The sequence below is a fragment of the Orcinus orca genome, chromosome 5 (genome assembly GCF_937001465.1).
Source record: "Orcinus orca chromosome 5, mOrcOrc1.1, whole genome shotgun sequence".
Classification (NCBI taxonomy): domain Eukaryota; kingdom Metazoa; phylum Chordata; class Mammalia; order Artiodactyla; family Delphinidae; genus Orcinus; species Orcinus orca.
In genome coordinates, this window is record NC_064563.1 from 99,682,970 (window position 1) to 99,703,647 (window position 20,678).

The following is a 20,678-nucleotide window of genomic DNA, read 5'->3' on the forward strand; positions in this document are numbered from 1 at the left end:
GATTTTTGAGAGCCATGTCTGAGATGTGAGCAAATGAATTTAATGTGGGACATAAGGGAAAGGAATTAGAAAGAATTCCTTCCATGCTTCTGCTTAGGCAATCTAGTAGGTAGTGATGGTGCAAAGCATGCTTCTCAAACGTCAGAACACAGCAGGTATCAGAATTCCCTGTGGTTCTTGTTAAAACACACAACCAGCCCAGCTCCAGAGTTTCTGACGCAGTTGCCCTAGTTGACACATAGCTGTAAACTGAGCTAGGAAAGGCAGGCGAAGGAGCAGGTTTTAAGAAATGATAATGCAACTGAATTATTTAGTAAGAAAAGGGAGGATCAGTCTGAATTCCTTAAGGGAAGGAGCTGTATAAATTTAAGCTGTGTTATCTTTATAAGAAAACTTCTGTCAAAAGCTAATCAGGCTAGGATTAATTGGCTTTGTATTATCTGAGGAATTTGTCAGAGAATGTTATTGACTAGAATCTAGCAGCTACTTCCAATCTAGAGCATCCTAATGTCAACTGTAACAAGGTTTCATCAATGTGGAAACAAATAGAAAAGGAGAAATGTAGCACTATTTTAGCTGCTAAAACAAAAAAATGTTTTAATTAATTTAGTTATATCAGTTACCAAAATAATCATCTTCTCTTATTTAAGGGGAGGGGGATAGGAAGAGAGAGAAAACTAGAGAGTGAAATTTCTCTTCAGAACTACCTAAAATGTATTTTTAAATCTGAGATTATAGAGCCTCTGGACAGCTCACACTTATGCCTCATTGATCATCTCTGTTCCTACTTCTCTTTGTTTAAATGTCCACAAGTGTGCGCTGACTCAAATGTTCACAGTTATCTGTGCAAATGCATGGCTGCACCTTGATTTTCTCTGGTTTGTTTTATTGTATAAGCAATAAAGAGAGTACTATTAACTGGAAAGTTATGGTTTTAGGTCATAATTTTACTGATCCTACTGAGAGCTGAAGAAAAGCCTGACATTCCAGAGTAATCCAGGCTTATTTGTCACGTGAATGTGGTTGTAAGGACACAGACCTTTCTCACCAGCACATAAAACTCAAGGGAGCATTTTAGTAAATTTACAAGTGCTGAGAGGTGGAGAAGAAGAGAAAGCCTGGAGGATGAACACATTGCTGTAAGAATGTTGTAAGATCACAGGGGGAGATGAAGCAACTTCCCTGCTGATGGAGCTCAGCTCTGAAAGAGAAGGGGAATCTGCAGGGGCTCCACAGCCACCATTCATCTGATCCATTCTTTCTGTTGACTACTGTTCATTGTACACCTACTGTGTGCCCAGCTCTAGGCTACAGACACAGAATACATTCTATCATCATTATCACTATTACCAAGAATTTGTAAAGTACCAACTTTGTACATGGGACTAGGCCAACTGCCCTTACGCTCATGGAATTAACAGATTGGAATTTAAGTAAGTGAAACTACAAAACCCTGAAGCACAAACCTAGTGTTACTGTTATTTTTAAATCGATTCTTTTTTATACAAAGTAGTCCCTCTCCTCTGATTATAGCCCAGCAGGCTGCTATTAAGTAGCTGGCAGCTCTTCACACACTTGCATGACATTACAAATACCTGTGTTAAGAAGAAAAGTAAAAGAGTTTGCTCTTCCACAGTCAGCATGGATCATGTTTGAAAGATGAAATCCCTATGGTAAGTCAGCCAGTCACAGGAGGATTAGATCCAGAATGCAGGTCTCCTAATTCCTGGTCCAGAGTTGCTCCACCTTCATCATCAGAGGTGGCCTTTTCCTCTCTTTAAAAGATAATTTATTTAGGCTTAAAAGTGAACTGACTTAGAAATATTAATGAATATTAATGAATCCTGTGTTTGCCTGCTTCTGAGCATGCTACTCTAACCTGTGTACAGTTTTCCAGCTGATACGGTAAACACATGACCACCAACTACCTATCAGTGTGTATTGAGCTAATTTTCTAGCCCCAGAAAAGAGCTTGAATCAATGTTTTTATCCGCTCTTACCTGAGGTGATAGCAAAATATCACAATTGGCAGAACATAAGAATAAGTTTTGTAGTGATGGAGGAAGACTTTTCAATGCAAAACTAACCAAAGTGTAAATCATATTTGTGCCCTAGCACCTAACAACTCAAAGTGCAGTCAGTGGACCAGCGGTATTAGCATCTCTTGGGAGCTTGTTAGCAATGCAGGATCTCAGGCCCAGTTGCAGAACTACTGAATCAGAATCTGCATTTCAATGTGATGTCCAGGTGTCTCACATGCACATTCAATTTTAGGAAGCATTGTCCTAGACCTCACGAGCACCAAGTCAACAGAGCTTCCCAATTCCAGTGCAACAAACGCCTGATAGTTGTGTTGAGTCAGCAGCTTCCTCAGCTCTCATCAGAGGTGGGTAGAGCCTGGATTCTTCAAAGTCACTGGGCCAGCCACCTCCAGTCATGTGCAGCCTGTCCATTTACCCTGGTGTACCACATAAACACAGGCTTGAATTTCTTGTGTGTACTACGCACGCATAAGAAAAGGTTATGTACTTTTCATGTACTCTCTGCGTGAGAAGGATTAAGCAAGTACGGTTCTAACCAACTGAGTGAACTTGAACAAGTGTTAGAAACATGAATTCAATTTTGTAAAGTGGTTTGATGTCATGAAACATGCCATAAAAGCATCAAGTGGTTTTTTATCAAAACTAACAAGACACTGAGATCCTAGAAGGAGAATAGCTGCTGCTTTGTTCCAAAGACTTACTATTTGGTATCCCAGGAGGCAGGACGATATCCCAACCAAGTGCTCTCTGAAAGTGACTTCCAGAATAGGTTTGAGGCATCTCTTTTTATCTGATGGGAAATGACAGCCATTACACTGAATTATGTGATGATGGTAGCACAACCTAAGAATGAGAGGAAGCCAGGCTTATAAAATAGCCCCTTACATTTTCCTATTGAGAAAACATCCGCAACTTACTTTTTCTTCGGAAAGAGATGATTTTACATGCTTATTAGAAAGGGAGCATCAGTATAAATAAAGGCATGTCAAATCTATAACTCAGCTTCTTTGTAATGCAAGGCACTGCACTGTGAAACATTCGATGCACTCAGCCATCTTCATCTCAGCACAACCCATGTGCTCTCGACCTACCTAATGCAGTCCAGCACAGCCGTCATTAGCCATATTTAAATTTAAATATAGGGACTTCCCTGGCGGTCCAGTGGTTAAGACTTCACCTTCCAATACAGGGGATGTGGGTTCGATCCCTGGTGTGGGAGGTAAGATCCCACATGCCTCAAGGCCAAAAAAACCAAAACATAAAACAGAAGCAGGGCTTCCCTGGTGGTGCAGTGGTTGAGAGTCCGCCTGCCGATGCAGAGGACACGGGTTCGTGCCCTGGTCCGGGAGGATCCCACATGCCGCGGAGCGGCTGGGCCCGTGAGCCATGGCTGCTGAGCTGCGCGTCCGGAGCCTGTGCTCTGCAACGGGAGAGGCCACAGCAGTGAGAGGCCCGCGTACCGCAAAAAAAAAAAAAAAAAAAAAACAGAAGCAATATTGTAACAAATTCAATAAAGACTTTAAAAATGGTCCACATCCCAAAAAAATCTTTAAAAATTTTTTAAATATAAATTAGTTGTTTACATTTAAATATAAATTCATTTAAACAGAATAAAAATTCAGTTCCTAATTTATATTTACTACATTTCAAGTGTTCAAAAGTCACATATGAGTACTGGCTACCATAGTAGATATACAGATATAAACTATTTCCACTATCACAGACAGTTCTATTAGAAGGTGCTCCTCCAGACTGTCCAAATAAAGTATGTTCCTCCCCTAAATTCTTGCAGGAAAAGAGGCAAAGGGCCTTTCTTTATCATATTACTATTCTTAACACAAACGACGTTAAGCCTAGTAAGGTAAAATTGTGAGCCAACCACACATTCACTCTCAAGACTCTCTTTCTTTCCTTTCCACTCCCCAACCCCAGGATTAGGAACTAGTGAGACTTCCCTGACCACTGTAGGAAGATCACTCCAGGAGAAATATAGTTTGAGTTTTCTAACCATGCCCCACATCCTCCCTTTACAGTAGACTCTTGAAGAATGCCCACACCATCCCTACACACCCAAAATACTCTACCAAAATGGCCACCATTAAAAAAGAATTATGTCTGTTAACTCATTAATTCTCCCAAATATTTCCATCCATGAGGTCATAGAATATACATCGAATGACATCTCTATCCCAGCACTGTGCTAGGCACAGAAGATACAGTGATGGATAAGACAGTTGTGGTCTCTTTCCTCACAGCACTGATAGTCTAGCAGAAAACAGTGAACGAGCAATTACAACTGTGACACAGACCACACAGGGGAAGCAGCAAACAATCTAAAAGGAAGGCCTTACCTAGTCTTCTGGGTTAGGAAAAGCCTCCTGAGCAAGTGATGTTTGAGGCGAGGTTTGAAAAATAAGATGCTACTTAGAGAAAGAGGAGAGGAATAGCATTCCAAACAGTGGTAAAGCCATGGCCCAAGGCTTTGAAGTTGGAAAAACAAAGAAAAAGCTGTAAGAGAGTCAGTGTGACTGGCTCCTAGAGATGGAGCACAGAGTGGCAGAGGTGAGGAGAAAAGCAAACGTGGAGGTCACTCTGGCTGCAGAGAACAGATAGGAAGGGAGCAAAAATGGATTCACAGGGATTATTTCAGAAGTCCTGCACAGGATCATGGGCTGGGATGAAGGCGCAGTAAAAGTGGGCAGAGTAGTGAAGCACTTGGAGGTAGAGAAAATCAACAGGCCCTAACACTGAATGGATATCAAGAGTGAGGAAGAGAAAGGAGTTTTAAAATGACCCCAGATTTCTGGGTTTAGGAATTGGTTAAGTGGTAAACTGGCAAACACTGTAAAAGGAGTGGGTTGCAAAGAACGAGGCATTAAAGAGAAGTTAGGAACCAGTGGAATCAACAATGTCTGCGAAACATAGTAAAAGGGAGGTGTTTGAGTGGGCAGCAGTTAAATCTGGGGTCACCATCAGGGGTGTAGGTGAGATTGAAACCTGCAGAGTCAATGACATCACCTCAGGAGAGAGTACGGATTAAGAAGAAAGGAAGTTGAGGCCCCCAAAGAGCCCCACATTGTGCCACAAGCACCTGCTGGGCTGCAGCTGGGTTCTGAGGAGGGCGGCCCTGCCTTCAGGAGATCTGCAATCTAATCAATGTTCCATTCAAAATCATGCAAGATTCAATCCCAGCAATCAACCATTTGCAGCTGGCAAGAGGTTGTCTTTCCAAGGTTTTCTGCCAGATTTGACATATTTGAACACTTTCAGATCTTCATCCCTGTCTCTGGCTTAGAGCAGATAGTGTTCTGGCAGCTAGGGTCCAAAAGAGCCATCTTCCCCCGCGCCCGTTCCTTGCGGTGTACTGCCACCTGGTGGCCACCGCCTGGTAGAAGCAATCTTACCCTTTTCCTTTGTTTTGGTTTGAGATCCACACACCTTTAAGGATGCCTCCTACTCAAACCAAGCTATTTTTAGCTTCTTTCATGGTCTCATTGGACTTGAGGTGTAATTGAGCAGGAAGGTCAAACGGCAGTAAAAACAATGACATTTTTTTCCCTCTTCTCGTCAAATATTTTTGTAATACATGTAGGCATTGTTAATGGAGACAGGAAGTACAGATTACAGAAGAGCTCATAAATTGCTATAACACCATAGACATGTTCCTACTAATGATATTATCACATTTTTAATTGATTTATAGAACTTAATTATCTCATGATAGTTGTTTTTTTTTTTTTCCCACTAGCTTTAAACCAAATTCTGGGCAACAAAATATATTTAATGGCTGATAAAATAAACCAAAATGGTTGTTTTACTTCCTTGTTTCAGTGTGAGTCACAAGCTTTAGAATATAAAATATTATTTTAACAGTCAATAGTAAACTAATTCATAGTATACTTTTGCATTTTTCCCATACTTTTCCTCTTGTAGATAATATGTAAAATTATGGAAAAATAAATTACTTTGCACTTTCAAGGATGAGCTAAGTTATGATGATGGTGTCCTCTGTAAAAGCCTATCTAACAGAACAGTTTTCAATTTAGGTTAAATTTCAACCAAATAGCAGTAAATAAGATGGAATTACATAAAGAAAGTGATTGCATCACCATCATTCATTGCAATTCAGTGAACCACAAAAAGTATTTAATGCTTATTTTTGTTTTTTTTAAATATTTATTTTATTTATTTATAAAGCAGGTTCTTATTAGTAATCAATTTTATACACATCAGTGTATACATGTCAATCCCAGTCGCCCAAATCAGCACACCCCAACCCCCACCCCCCTGCCACTTTCCCCCCTCGGTGTCCCTACGTTTGTTCTCTACATCTGTGTCTCAATTTCTGCCCTGCAAACCAGTTCATCTGTACCATTTTTTCTAGGTTCCACATATATGCGTTAATATACGATATTTGTTTTTCTCTTTCTGCCTTACTTCACTCTGTATGACAGTCTCTAGATCCATCCACGTCTCAACAAATGACCCAATTTCATTCCTTTTTATGGCTGAGTAATATTCCATTGTATATATGTGCCACATCTTCTTTATCCATTCATCTGTCGATGGGCATTTAGGTTGCTTCCATGACCTGGCTATTGTAAATAGTGCTGCAATGCACATTGGGGTGCATGTGTCTTTTTGAATTATGTTTTTCTCTGGACATATGCCCAGTAGTGGGATTGCCGGATCATATGGTAATTCTATTTTTAGTTTTTTAAGGAACCTCCATACTGTTCTCCATAGTGGCTGTATCAATTTGCATTCCCACCAACAGTACAAGAGGGTTCCCTTTCTCCACACCCTCTCCAGCATTTGTTGTTTCTAGATTTTCTGATGATGCCCATTCTAACTGGTCTGAGGTGATACCTCATTGTAGTTTTGATTTGCATTTCTCTAATATTAGTGATGTTGAGCAGCTTCTCATGTGCTTCTTGGCCATCTGTATGTCTTCTTTGGAGAAATGTCTATTTAGATCTTCTGCCCATTTTTGGATTGGGTTGTTTGTTTTTTTAATATTGAGCTGCATGAGCTGTTTATATATTTTGGAGATTAATCCTTTGTCCATTGATTCGTTTGCAAATATTTTCTCCCATTCTGAAGGTTGTCTTTTCGTCTTATTTATAGTTTCCTTTGCTGTGCAAAAGCTTTTAAGTTTCATTAGGTCCCGTTTATTTTTGTTTTTATTTCCATTACTCTAGGAGGTGGATCAAAAAAGAGCTTGCTGTGATTTATGTCAAAGAGTGGTCTTCCTATGTTTTCCTCTAAGAGTTTTATAGTGTCCAGTCTCTAATCTATTTAGGTCTCTAATCTATTTTGAGTTTATTTTTGTGTATGGTGTTAGGGAGTGTTCTAATTTCATTCTTTTACATGTAGCTGTCCAGTTTTCCCAGCACCACTTATTGAAGAGACTGTCTTTTCTCCATTGTATATTCCTAGCACCACTTATTGAAGAGACTGTCTTTTCTCCATTGTATATCCTTTGTCATAGATTAGTTGACCATAGGTGCGTGGGTTTATCTCTGGGTTTTCTATCTTGTTCCATTGATCTATGTTTCTGTTTTTGTGCCAGTACCATATTGTCTTGATTACTGTAGCTTTATAATATAGTCTGAACTCAGGGAGTCTGATTCCTCCAGCTCCGTTTTTTTCCCTCAAGATTGCTTTGGCTATTCGGGGTCTTTTGTGTCTCCATACAAATTTTAAGATTTTTTGTTCTAGTTCCATAAAAAATGCCATTGGTAACTTGATAGGGATTGCATTGAATCTGTAGATTGCTTTGGGTAGTAGAGTCATTTTCACAATGTTGATTCTTCCAATCCAAGAACATGGTGTATCTCTCCATCTATTTGTATCATCTTTAATTTCTTTCATCAGTGTCTTATAGTTTTCTGTGTACAGGGCTTTTGTCTCCCTAGGTAGGTTTATTCCTAGCTATTTTATTCTTTTTGTTGCAATGGTAAATGGGAGTGTTTCCTTAATTTCTCTTTCAGATTTTTCTTCATTAGTGTATAGGAATGCAAGAGATTCTGTGCATTAATTTTGTATCCTGCAACTTTACCAAATTCATTGATTAGCTCTAGTAGTTTTCTGGTAGCATCTTTAGGATTCTCTATGTATAGTATCATGTCATCTGCAAACGGTGACAGTTTTACTTCTTCTTTTCCAATTTGTATTCCTTTTATTTCTTTTCTTCTCTGATTGCCTTGGCTAGGACTTCCAAAACTATGTTGAATAATAGTGATGAGAGTGGACATCCTTGTCTTGTTCCTGATCTTAGAGGAAATGCTTTCAGTTTTTCACCATTGAGAATGACGTTTGCTGTGGGTTTGTCGTATATGGCCTTTATTATGTTGAGGTAGGTTCCCTCTATGCCCACTTTCTGGAGAGTTTTTTTTCATAAATCGGTGTTGAATTTTGTCAAAAGCTTTTCCTGCATCTATTGAGATGATCATATGGTTTTTATTCTTCAATTTGTTAATATGGTGTATCACATAGATTGATTTGCGTATATTTGAAGAATCCATGCATCCCTGGGATAAATCCCACTTGATCATGGTGTATGATCCTTTTAATGTGTTGTTGGATTCCGTTTGCTAATTTTTCTTTTTGTCCATATTTCCCAATTATACATCACATGAAATAATTACATAGGTCCTAATTTTCTGAGAATTTCTAATTGACAAGAGATCAAACATCCTTGTGTTACCTGAGTCTTATGGATAACATTCAGTTGTTCTAAGAGAGATTAAACTCAACCAAAGACAAAGTTTAAAGCAAAATTAAACAGATAAAATCATGAAACAAAAGAACCAGTATTAACCATGTGCTTTCTTAGTTATCTGAGTTCCCTTCAGGTCAGATGTTTATAAAAACGTTATCTTTGGAATATGTTTGGTCTTCTATCAGAAAAATGCCCAGAACTTTTATTTCTCTAAATCCTACCATAACCATTGAATGAATCATTGGTGAATAAATGTGAAAAGTGCCGGGCTGTGTAACAGTAGAAGGTGAATGATATAAAACAATTCCTGACCTTGCATTAACTTGAAACCTGTTATAGCCAATGTGTAAATCAAATCAAATAGAAGATGGGAAAGCACTCTGAAAATTATACACAATGCAAATCTAAATAAGAATTATTCTCATAATAGCATTACCTCACCAACATCATTATAGAGGACAGCTCCATCACAAACACACATGCACAATTTGACCAAGGTGATGAAATAAATTAGATGAGGAAATACACAGCAGAAGTTAAAAACTTACAGCAGCTGTGAAAGTAAGACTCAGCTTTGAAATTTCCCACTAACTTTTGGTTTGAGGATTCACTGTCTGTGAGTCAGCTTATCTTTATTTTTTTTCATCATAATTCTCTGATTTTCTTTCTATCTTAATTCCCAGAATAAATATGGAGCAGCAACCAATAGAAAACGGAAGTCCAGACTGCCAGCAGCACCTTTCTAAATACTGCTGTGCTGTGCAGAGAGCAGTGAAGTGTGTCCAGTCGAAGCACACAGTAAATTATGTGAAACATCCATCCCCCAAGTGTCCTGTGCTGCTGTGTAGGGAAACTCACAGTGCATAGCTAAAGGATCTCTTTGCTCAGGAAGGTTTAAGTAAAGTTCAACACAAAATTTTCTCCCCAGTGGATAATCTTAAATCAAAATCAGGATGCCACAGGCTTGATTCGTGAGCCTATAAAACCCTGTGGGTCCTGACACATACAGACACATTCTCAGACTCCCAGCAATCCTTCTTTTGCTCTTTCCTCTAACATCACCTTCCCTTGGGTCATCATCACATCCCAGCAGTTTGTGTAGGAAAAGTAGGATTGCAGGAGAAATTTTTAAAAGCCCTCCTTATAGAGTACATTTGTTTAAAAATACCTGGATGTTCTCTTGGTTGCTTATTGGGGAAAAAATTGTTAATATCAGTCAGTCTCTAGTCCACAGCCAAAGATTCACTTTCCGGCTGCTCTGTTTTTGTCACACAAAGCTGGAGATGATCTGCAGCACCAAGTACCCTAGAGGGATTGACAGTGACCTTTCATGGCAGTGGCTGCTACAGAAAATGCACCATGTCTCCCCAGTTCAACCCTGTACTGGTCAGCTCAGGCTGCCTTAACAGTATGCCACAGACTGGGGGACTGGGGGCTTAAACCACAGAAATGTATTTTCTCACAGTTCTGGAGTCTGGAAGTCCACAATCAAGCTGCCAACAGGGCTGGTTTCTTGTGAGACTCCTTCACTTGCAGACAACAGCTTCTCACTGTCCTCACATGGCCTTTTCTATCTGTGAGTACATGGAGAGAGAGAGACTTCTGTGTCTCTTTCTGTTCTTATAAGGATACTAGTCACATTGTATTAGGGCCCCACCCATATGACTCCCTTAATTACCGCCTTAAATGTCCTGTCTCCAGATACAGTCATATTAGAGGTTAGGTCTTCAGCATATGAATTTTGTGGGAACGCAATTAAGTCCATAACAAATCTATATTTATTGACAACCTAGTATGAGAAAGATACGGTGCTAGACTCAGAAAATACAAAAGTGAATAAGACACTATCCCTGGCCTCAACAAGTACACAACTCAGTGTGGGGAGATCAACGTGTGTACGACTATATATGCCCCAAGCCAGCTGTGAAAGTGCAGATATTAGACTCTAAGAGAGTGATAAAATGCTGTACAAGAGACCATGAATGAGTTTAAACAAATGGTGTGATATGGTTATGTGTCCTTTAGAATGATCACTCTGGTGACAGTGAGGAAAATGGACTGGGGTATTGAGACTGAAAGCAAAGAGGAAAGTTAGCAGTCTCCTATTAACCTAGAAGATGAAGAAAGAAAACCTGAACTATATCATAGAAATATGAATAAAGGCAAGGAGACTTTAATTTGAGAGACTTTTAAGAAATAAGGTCAAGATAAATGTAAGGCCAGACACTATAAAACTCTTAGAGGAAAACATAGGCAGAACACTCTATGACATAAATCACAGCAAGATCCTTTTTGACCCACCTCCTAGAGAAATGGAAATAAAAACAAAAATAAACAAATGGGACCTAATGAAACTTCAAAGCTTTTGCACAGCAAAGGAAACCATAAATAAGACCAAAAGACAAGCCTCAGAATGGGAGAAGATATTTGCAAATGAAGCAACTGACAAAGGATTAATCTCCAAAATTTATAAGCAGCTCATGAAGCTCAATAACAAAAAAACAAAAAACCCAATCCAAAAATGGGCAGAAGACCTAAACAGACATTTCTCCAAAGAAGGGATACAGACTGCCAACAAACACATGAAAGGATGCTCAACATCATTAATCATTAGAGAAATGCAAATCAAAACTACAATGAGATATCATCTCACACCAGTCAGAATGGCCATCATCAAAAAATCTACAAACAATAAATGCTGGAGAGGGTGTGGAGAAAAGGGAACACTCTTGCACTGCTGGTGGGAATGTGAATTGGTACAGCCACTATGGAGAACAGTATGGAGGTTCCTTAAAAAACTACAAATAGAACTACCATATGACCCAGCAATCCCACTACTGGGCATATACCCTGAGAAAACCATAATTCAAAAAGAGTCATGTACCAAAATGTTCATTGCAGCTCTATTTACAATAGCCCGGAGATGGAAACAACCTAAGTGTCCATCATCGGATGAATGGATAAAGAAGATGTGGCACATATATACAATGGAATATTACTCAGCCATAAAAAGAAACGAAATTGAGCTATTTGTAATGAGGTGGATGGACCTAGAGTCTGTCATACAGAGTGAAGTAAGTCAGAAAGAGAAAGGCAATACCGTATGCTAACACATATATATGGACTTTACAGAAAAAAAAAATGTCATGAAGAACCTAGGGGTGAGACAGGAATAAAGACACAGACCTACTAGAGAATGGACTTGAGGATATGGGGAGGGGGAAGGGTAAGCTGTGACGAGCGAGAGAGTGGCATGGACATATATACACTACCAAACATAAGATAGCTAGTGGGAAGCAGCCGCATAGCACAGGGAGATCAGCTGGGTGCTTTGTGACCACCTAGCGGGGTGGGATAGGGAGGGTGGGAGGGAGGGAGACGCAAGAGGGAAGAGATATGGGAACATATGTATATGTATAACTGATTCACTTTGTTATAAAGCAGAAACTAACACACCATTGTAAAGCAATTATACTCCAATAAAGATGTAAAAAAAAAAAAAGAAATAAGGTCAAGAAAATTTGGGAAAATAAATGATTTCTATCACAAAGGACTTCTGGGGAACATTAATTATTTTTAACTTTTCTTAGTTCACTCAGTTAGCACTTCCACATCTCCTTGATTTATATCTCTGTTAGTACACATTGCAAAATATTTTTAATGCAATCTAACTTGCTTTCTAATGTATTCTGATCACCTTTCCTAAGTATACTTTAATGTTACAAATTTAAACATGCTAGACAATGTCAATGGATATTGAGAGTAAAGACCTATTAATAAATCTCCAACAGCCCTGGCTACTAATATATTCCTTAATATATACTTAGGAATTACATCTCAGAGTTAACCTGTAAACTCTAAATGTATCTTACTCTCAAAGCCAAAATTAAGTGGGCACTCTTTTGTTCTCCTTTCGTGGTCATGATACACCACTATTCTGCTGGGTACCCAGTGCTATGCCTTGGAATCATCATGAACCTCTCCTTCTCCCCCAGATTCTTTTCCCAGTAAGTCACAGAGACCTGCAAGCCTTCCTTTAGATTCTAAAGTTTAAAACGGCTTTATCAGCCATCTTTTCCTTTCTATTTCCAGGTCCAGTCCTCAGCAGCACCCGAACGATTCCAATCCATTCTGCTTGCCACAACTGCATGCCTTCCAAAGACGACTCCATCCAGGCACTCAGATTAGGGCCTCCCCTGACTCCTTCAGAGCTAGCACCTTCTCTTACAGGTTGCATCACAGTCCTCTGTAGGTGTCTGCCTCCAACTAGAATATGAGATCGTTAAGTAGAAGAGCCATATCTTGTTCAATCAAATCCACACCCTGTGCTTCAGATGCTGTATATATTTTATGTGTGTTGAATTAATTGATTAAGAGATCCCTTGTGCGTATGGAGTTTACATTAATGATTGTGTTAAATATAGTGCTGCATATGAGTAAATGCTGCTTCTCCCACTCACATGTAAAGTAATTAACTGCCAGGCCAGGGTGTTCCATTTCTTTATACCTCAGAGAATCTAAGGCAATGCCTTAAACTCAGTAGGTGCCTAGATGATACTTGTGTTTGATGTAGGCAGTATCTCTCTACTCACTGCAGCACAGACTGGACCCAGGTTGCAGCCAAAACACATTTCCCTACTTCCCCTATATTAATAAGTTTCATTCAAGAGATCATTTAAGATGACCATTTCTCAGATCCTCTTCCAAAATCAATGAAGCTAACATGAAAAATTAGCTGGTCCCTGAACCCTATTTGGCTTCCAACTCTGCTTTGTGTGGAAGTAAAGGGTGATAAAGGGAATGTAGTCATTGCAGGAGGTAAGAAACCAAACTTCAACACTGAGTTCTGTAGCCAGAGCCAGCTACTCTTCTTCTGTCTTCCTTGCAATGATGTCTTGCCCACGTTCCTAAAAAGCTTATGGCATCAACTAGCTGTCAAATGCCAAGTCTCCCGATCACTCTAGAGCCAAGAAGTTAAACTATGGGAGTAAAATATAAGCCCTGTCCTCACCCCACTTCCACTCCATTTCTCCAAAATGACGATGTTTTATTTATATAGGCTGCCTTACTCAGAGAGGCACAAACCACAAGCAACAACACTAAAGCAACTCTGATATTTTCTAGGTTGCCTTTGCATTATAGAAAGCCATATTTAACTTGGCACCATTGAAAAGACCAGACTAAGTTTACATGCAGCAAATGAGAACACATGGATGGTTCAGTGTAGTATACATATGGCCTATTCTTAACAATGATGGTGTTTATTAGTGTGGTTACTCTGTAGCTGGTTCCATACTAAGTGGTTTATATACTTACTATCCTTTTGTGCACATTCTAACATTTAATCTTTGCAACAATCATACGTGGTCACAATTATTCCTTTTTATGGATGGGAAAAAATGAGGATGAGAGAGGCCTTGTTGTGCCTATGGACACAACGAGTAAGCTGGAGGAGCTGGGATAAACCTAGTTCAGTATGACTCCAAAACTTACCATCTTTTTACCACTTCTCCTGCCTAAGCTTAACTGAAAAATTCAAATGTGAGGCGTAGCCATTCACGTGGCCAGAAGGACTCAAAGTCACAAGATAAACAGGATGCATCTTCCTGGAGAAATTTTGCACAACGACAAATGAAATACACTTCAACATATTAAAACAAACATGAATACATATAAGTCTAATGCAAACTTCACACACATTTTTAAAATAAAATAGAAGGCACCAAAAATACTGTCGTTTTTGAAACAGAGTCCCACCTGAGGCTATGCCTCAGACTCTACCTGCCTCCCTCCTCTCCCTCCCATTCCCAAGGGTATTTATTTGGCCCTGTGTTTCATTAAAAGGTTCAGATGTGACCCAGACAATGGCCCACATTAGGAGATACATTCTAGAGGCAGAGGCATAAGGACAAGTGTTAGTTTCATTTAGGTGGGCTATTTGTGTTCATAAGACTGTAGCCTCCAGAAGAGGACAGAGGATTGGGTACCAAGGCTTCCGTCACCAGGTGGAGTTCAACACAGGACTGAGTGAAAACTTAGGCAAAGTAAAACCAGAGAAAAAACAGTAAGAGAATCCAAAGCTTCAGTTTCCAGATTCAGGATGTTCTGGACAGCAAAAAGAAGAGAAAGAGAAGGAGAGGTGGAGAGAGATGGAGAGAGAGACAGATGGAGAGAGAGAGATGGAGAGAGAAAGGGTGGGGGAGACATAAATGGGAGGAAATGGTGGAGAATGAGCGGGGGGGGGGGGCGGGGGGAGGAAAAAAGGAAGGAAGTAGCGATACTACTTAGTGCTCAAGTGTCTTACCAATTATGGGTGACCAGCTGACTTTAGTCTTGGTCAATATTCCAGTATCATTGTCATTTGTTGCCTGAACCAGCATCTAAATCCTTTTCCTGTTTGATGAATTCCGTACCATATGACTCTTGGTAAGAGGCAGAAACCCCTTGAGAAGCTGGAAGTGCCAGTCCCTCCATTATATGACTGCAACTCCGCTGATCAAACGCACCTGCACAGAGGCAGCAGCTATCCCTCCTGCCATGGGAGTTCCTTGGGACTTGGGGCTGCTGTGGGCTGAAAGTGAAGCCCATCAGTAGATCCAGCTGTAAACAGCTGAAAAATGCCCAAATCAGACAAAGGTTGGGATATATATATATATATATATATAATTTTTGCATAAAATCAAAAGGTCTTACAACAGCCTTAGACCCCAAGCCAATGTTTTCCACTAGTGTTCAAAGGTATGAAATTCATCAATTTTACCTGTGGATCTTACCTAATGATAGATAAGCTTCCCCCTTAGCTTCTACACAGCCTCATTAACAACCCAAGGTGATCTTTTTCTGTGCTCCTCTACCTCCATCTAGTGGATGAAGAGTCACCTGCAGCTCTGGTTTTCTTGTAGTCTGGGATCAGTGCAGGCTTTTTCCTGAATCTGTAACTGCACATCTGTTAAGGCTTTTGTGGCTGGAAAACACTCCTACCTCTCATTGGGCAGAGTATCCATTGAGCTATGGAAAAACCAATACCTTGATGTATCTTTAGAAGCTCAGGGCTAGAACTACACATTCTGAACTTGTTCATTTAGCGATGACTGAAAAAACTTGGTTTTGTGTTTACAGTATTTCCTACTGAAAACTCTACCTTTAGAATATTTTGATCTTGCCGGGAATTTCTGCTGTACTGCAGCGCACAAAAAATAAAGCACAGAGAACTGACAGGAGAAACAGAAGCTGTTGCTAACAAATGTGCTCTCTGGGATCTAACTTGCATAGAAGTCAAACAGAATGCAGTAACAGAGAATCTAAGAATTTTTGAGCTGAGGAACTCTTAATGACCATCTGATAAAGATGGAAAATAATTCAGAGCAAAGAAAAAACAGGAGCTATGACCCAAAGAACTTATTTGGGGCCAGAGTCACCAGTCCAGATTCTATGAGTTGCTGTGTCTCCTTCTCTCCTCTCTCTCAAGGTCATTCCACCTGCCCATCCAGCCCTTTCCTCCTTCCCAAGATTTGTTATGGATTTTTTTATCAGCAAAAAGTTAACCTTTTCCACTGACAAAATCATTAAAACATAGAACCACAGAATATTTGAACAAAAATAATTTTGCAGATTATCTAGTTTCACTTCTCTCATTCTATGTATAGGATTTAGGTACTTTGAATAACTTGGCTACAGTCATAAACCAGCTAGTTACAGAGCCAGTGGACAACAACTCTAATGCAAATAAGCAACACCCTGAAAAAGAAAGGGTCGTCATAGGGTAAAGGCAGCCATATGTAGCAGTGTCCATAGGACTTTAAGATAGGAAATAATGTTTTGACTGGGGGGTGGGGCATGGGGAATCATTGAAAGGAATAATAGAAAGCAACCTTTCTTTTCTCATTTTTTTTTCTGGATGTCTGTTTCTGCCCTGGAGAAATGCCTTCAGGGAGCTGGTGGGTCACAGAAATGTCTGGAACCCTATATATGTGGTGTCCTACAAAGTGGTAGGTATTACCAGTGGGAAACCTACAGACTGCCCATTTGAAGGCATGAAACTTAAAAACTGTGAACCCTATGCTGCCTAAGAAGACTACTCCTCAAGGCCCTACTCAGCTTGGTGACAGCCTGATCACAACCTGTAATTTATGGCATCACCAAGGGAGATTTCCAGAGTAAGGTTTCCAGAATGACTATCAATGAATCATTTCCAATCGAGGAAATTGAGTTCTACTAAACCTATCCTCATTAGGTCATGTTGAAGAGGAATGATAAAAAGGGGAGGAAAGCAAAACATATAGGGCCAAATACAGTAGTACATTTTTTAAGTGTCTCTCCCAGGTAGACCAAGCCCATGGCTGAGTAGAACTGTAAAACAGGACTTCCCTGATGGTGCAGTGGTTAAGAATCTGCCTGCCAATGCAGGGGACACAGGTTAGATCCCTGGTCCGGGAAGATCCCACATGCCACGGAGCAACTAAGCCTGTGCACCACAACTACTGCGCTCTAGAGCCCATGAGCCACAAGAAGAAAAGCCACTGCAATGAGAAACCCACGCACCGCACCAAAGAGTAGCTCCCGCTCGCTGCAACTAGAGAAAGCCTGTGTGCATAAACGAAGACCCAACGCAGCCAAAAAAAAAAAGGAACTGTAAAACAGGGTAGACTTGAATATAATGATCATTCCACTCAGCACACACTTTATGTGCCATCTGGTAGACTTGTGTAATTGATTGCCACAGGACATAATCATTTTAAAAGACAATTAATTTGATTACCAGTAATGAAGTTTTTATCTATGCAAACTAGGAGCCAGGCAGCGAGATGAAGAAAGTAACCAAGTTTGCAAAATCAGAATGCAAGATGCATCATTCAGGAGGTTGGAGAGAGGAGCCCATCTCCTAGAAAACACTGGACTGAGAAACACTGCATTTCGGGTATTTGTGGTGTCCACCTCATCCACCAGATGGTAATCCCACTTCCAGAAACAGATCTTGGACTACACTGAATTCATCTCTTTTATATGCATAATCTGCATTAGAGATTTTATCTATTGATTAAATGAAGGGACAAAAAGGGAATACTGTTGAGCATCTATTGAGTACCAGGCAGCCTCCTAGATACATGTTATCCTTCCTCTATTTTAACCCTCACAACCAATTCTAAAAGGGAGGTTAAGATGATCAGACCAAGATCACACAGCTGGTAAGAGATTGTGGCAGGTGAATAATGGCCCCAAAAGATGTCCACGGCCTAACCCCTAGATCCTGTGAGTGTTATATGGCAAAAGGATTGTTGCAGGTATGATTAAATTAAGGATCTTGAGATGAGAAGATTATCCTAGGTTATCCAGGTGTCCTCTAAATGCAATCACATGTATCCTTATGAGGGAAATTTGACTACAGAAGGGAAGGTGATATGACCAACCACAGAAGCAGAGACTGGGGTGATGTAGGCAGGGGCCAAGGGAGGCCAGCAACCTCAAGAAGAAGAAGAGGCAAGAAACAGATTCTCCCCTGGAGCTTCCAGAAGGAACCAGCCCTGCTCACACCTTGTTGCCCCTTGAGACTCACTTTGGAATTCTAACCTCCAGAGATATAGAATAAATCTGTGTTGTTTTAAGCCACTCAGCTTGTGGTAATGTGTTACAGCTGCAATAGAAATTAGTACAGAGGTGAGCCAGAATTCTACCCAGGTCTGCTCAAACTCGAAGCCTGCATTCTTTTCACTACTTTACACTGCCTGCCATTTGATTAAAGGCTGGAACTAAGTACGCAAAGATTCATATCTTGTCCCAGTTTTAACATTCCCAAGATCTGGAACTGAGTATTGAATCAGATGACCTTATTAAATCATTACAATTATCCCATTTGTTAATTATTGCCATGATGGTTCTAAACAGTAGATTCAAAGAAAAAAAATCAAAGAAATTCACCATTTAAGAATGGCTAAACTGAAGTCAGTAATTTTGACTGAGTTATTCCACATACTTTGAACTAAAATATTCAGATATTGAGCTGAAAGTTCTTTGATGCTTTTGACTCATAGTATTCAGAAAGCCATTAAGTTTACATATCTCAGTTTATCCTTATCAACATTTAAACATATTTGCATATTGGTTTCTCTTTGATGACAGTGTCATATTTGCATGGAAATCTAAAAACCTGGATTCTATCATTAGTGTCTTTACCATCAATTAGCTCTTCAAGCTTGATCAAATCACCCAACATTTCTGGACCTCAGTCTCCTTACCTGCAGAATGCGGCAGTGGGTAGGAAGTTTGCCAAGCAGATCATCTCTAAGTTTTCTTCCAGTTTTAATATAAAACATGGCAGGATTCCCACAGCAAAGCTTCTGGGTATTGATTTCAAGTGTGCTCATTATTACAAAGTGCCACTAGAGGTCAGGTTAAGCTTGGTAATTCTATCTAATCTGGCCTGTACATTGAGCAAATGCAAAAGCTTACCTTATACTGATGCTTGCCAGCAGGCCTTCATCTAGATCCTTCTGAGCTAATGAATGTTGATCCCAGTATTATAGAGTAAAACAGGGAAATCTGTGAAACCAAAATTGCCTTCATTAGTCTGTAATTTGCAATTGCCTGGTACCAGAATGTTTTTCTTTGCTTGCCTGAATGTCCTTAATTGAATGTGTCACCTGAAGCCCTGGGGCTTAGTGCTTGCTCATGTTACTGTACTAATCAATCAGTTGCAAGGAAGTGAGGGTGCAAGACTAAAAAGTTTCCTGTATCCTCTTTATGCATCTAGGTGTAACTGTGTTAAGAATATGTGACTGCCTGTGTATATGGCATTTGACCCATTGCATGTATTCCTAGGGAAGTCTAAAGAGAGGAGTGAAAAAGAAAAAAATGAATAAGAGTGAACACATATCCTTGGACAGTTACCTTGTCAAGCTACCAATCAGGACCAGCTCTAGGCACAAGTGTGATATCTGTAAAATCAGATTTTTTGTAGCTATCCTTCCCCTATCCCTTCATTACTGCCACCTTCTCTCTTCTCAACATCCTTAGTCAAACTCTGCTCTCAGGAGAGATCCAAAGAACTCAAACGCAGTAAGATATAAGAATCTGATGATGCAATTTTGCTCTCCTGGGCACACTTGCATTTTGTCAGAGAACAAGGCCTTTTAACGGGTGGAATTCCAAAAGTAGAATTGTAATCATCCAGAAGCGTAGTAAACGGGGCGGGGAGCGGGGCGGGGGGAGCGGGGAAGATGACTGACAGCATCTTCAAAATCACCTCATGGAGCTAACACCATAGGCCAATGACAAAGGCTGGCCTTGCCACCCGTTAATGCATGCAGCCTGAATGGCTAAGGCATTCTTTTTTTTTTTAAACAGCACTTATTGAGCATTCTGCATGCGCATGCGAGGTTCTGTGTGAGGATCCAAGGTCAGGTTCCTGCGCCTGAGAAACACACTCAGCTGAGCTTCTGATCCCGAGTGCTCTGAGTTTGCTTCCCTAATGTGTGGGATTGCTGCTTTAGGATCTAATGATTTTTCCCTGTACAATGTACCAAGATGCAGCTGGAGCCTCAGCACCATCTGCATTGCAAGGACCTACAGAATGGGGATCAAACTCCTCTTTCCTTTACCTCCTCTATACAGCAATAAATGATGGGGACAGGGTGGGGGGTTCTGAGAGTCACACTTAGGGGATGGCTGTACAGGGTCCTGAACTGACCACCAAACTGGGGGCTTCAGAGTATTCATAATTTCCAGATAGCTCTGTGATATGAGGAAAAGGCAAAATTTCCCAGGGGCTATAACTTAATAATACCAGAGGCAAGCAAATCTTAAAGCCTTGGGGACCTCTAAACTCCTAAGGTTCTGATGCACTAACACTCGGGATCACAGCCTTGACAATCCTGTCTCCAGATTCTTCTACATGGAATCACCACCATGGTTATGTT

The 20,678-nt window shown here is 40.2% G+C and overlaps 1 protein-coding gene across 1 annotated transcript in view; it reads right to left on the bottom strand.

The window, feature by feature from the left end:
- Positions 1 to 20,678, bottom strand: part of ZPLD1 (zona pellucida like domain containing 1) — a 481,064-nt gene that overhangs the window by 233,180 nt on the left and 227,206 nt on the right. The window contains exons 6-7 of the mRNA XM_004272088.3: positions 19,213 to 19,302; positions 10,230 to 10,340 (exon numbers count right to left, since the gene is read on the bottom strand). The gene's annotated coding sequence lies outside the window, so the exon portion shown is untranslated. The remainder of the gene's footprint in view (positions 1 to 10,229; positions 10,341 to 19,212; positions 19,303 to 20,678) is intronic.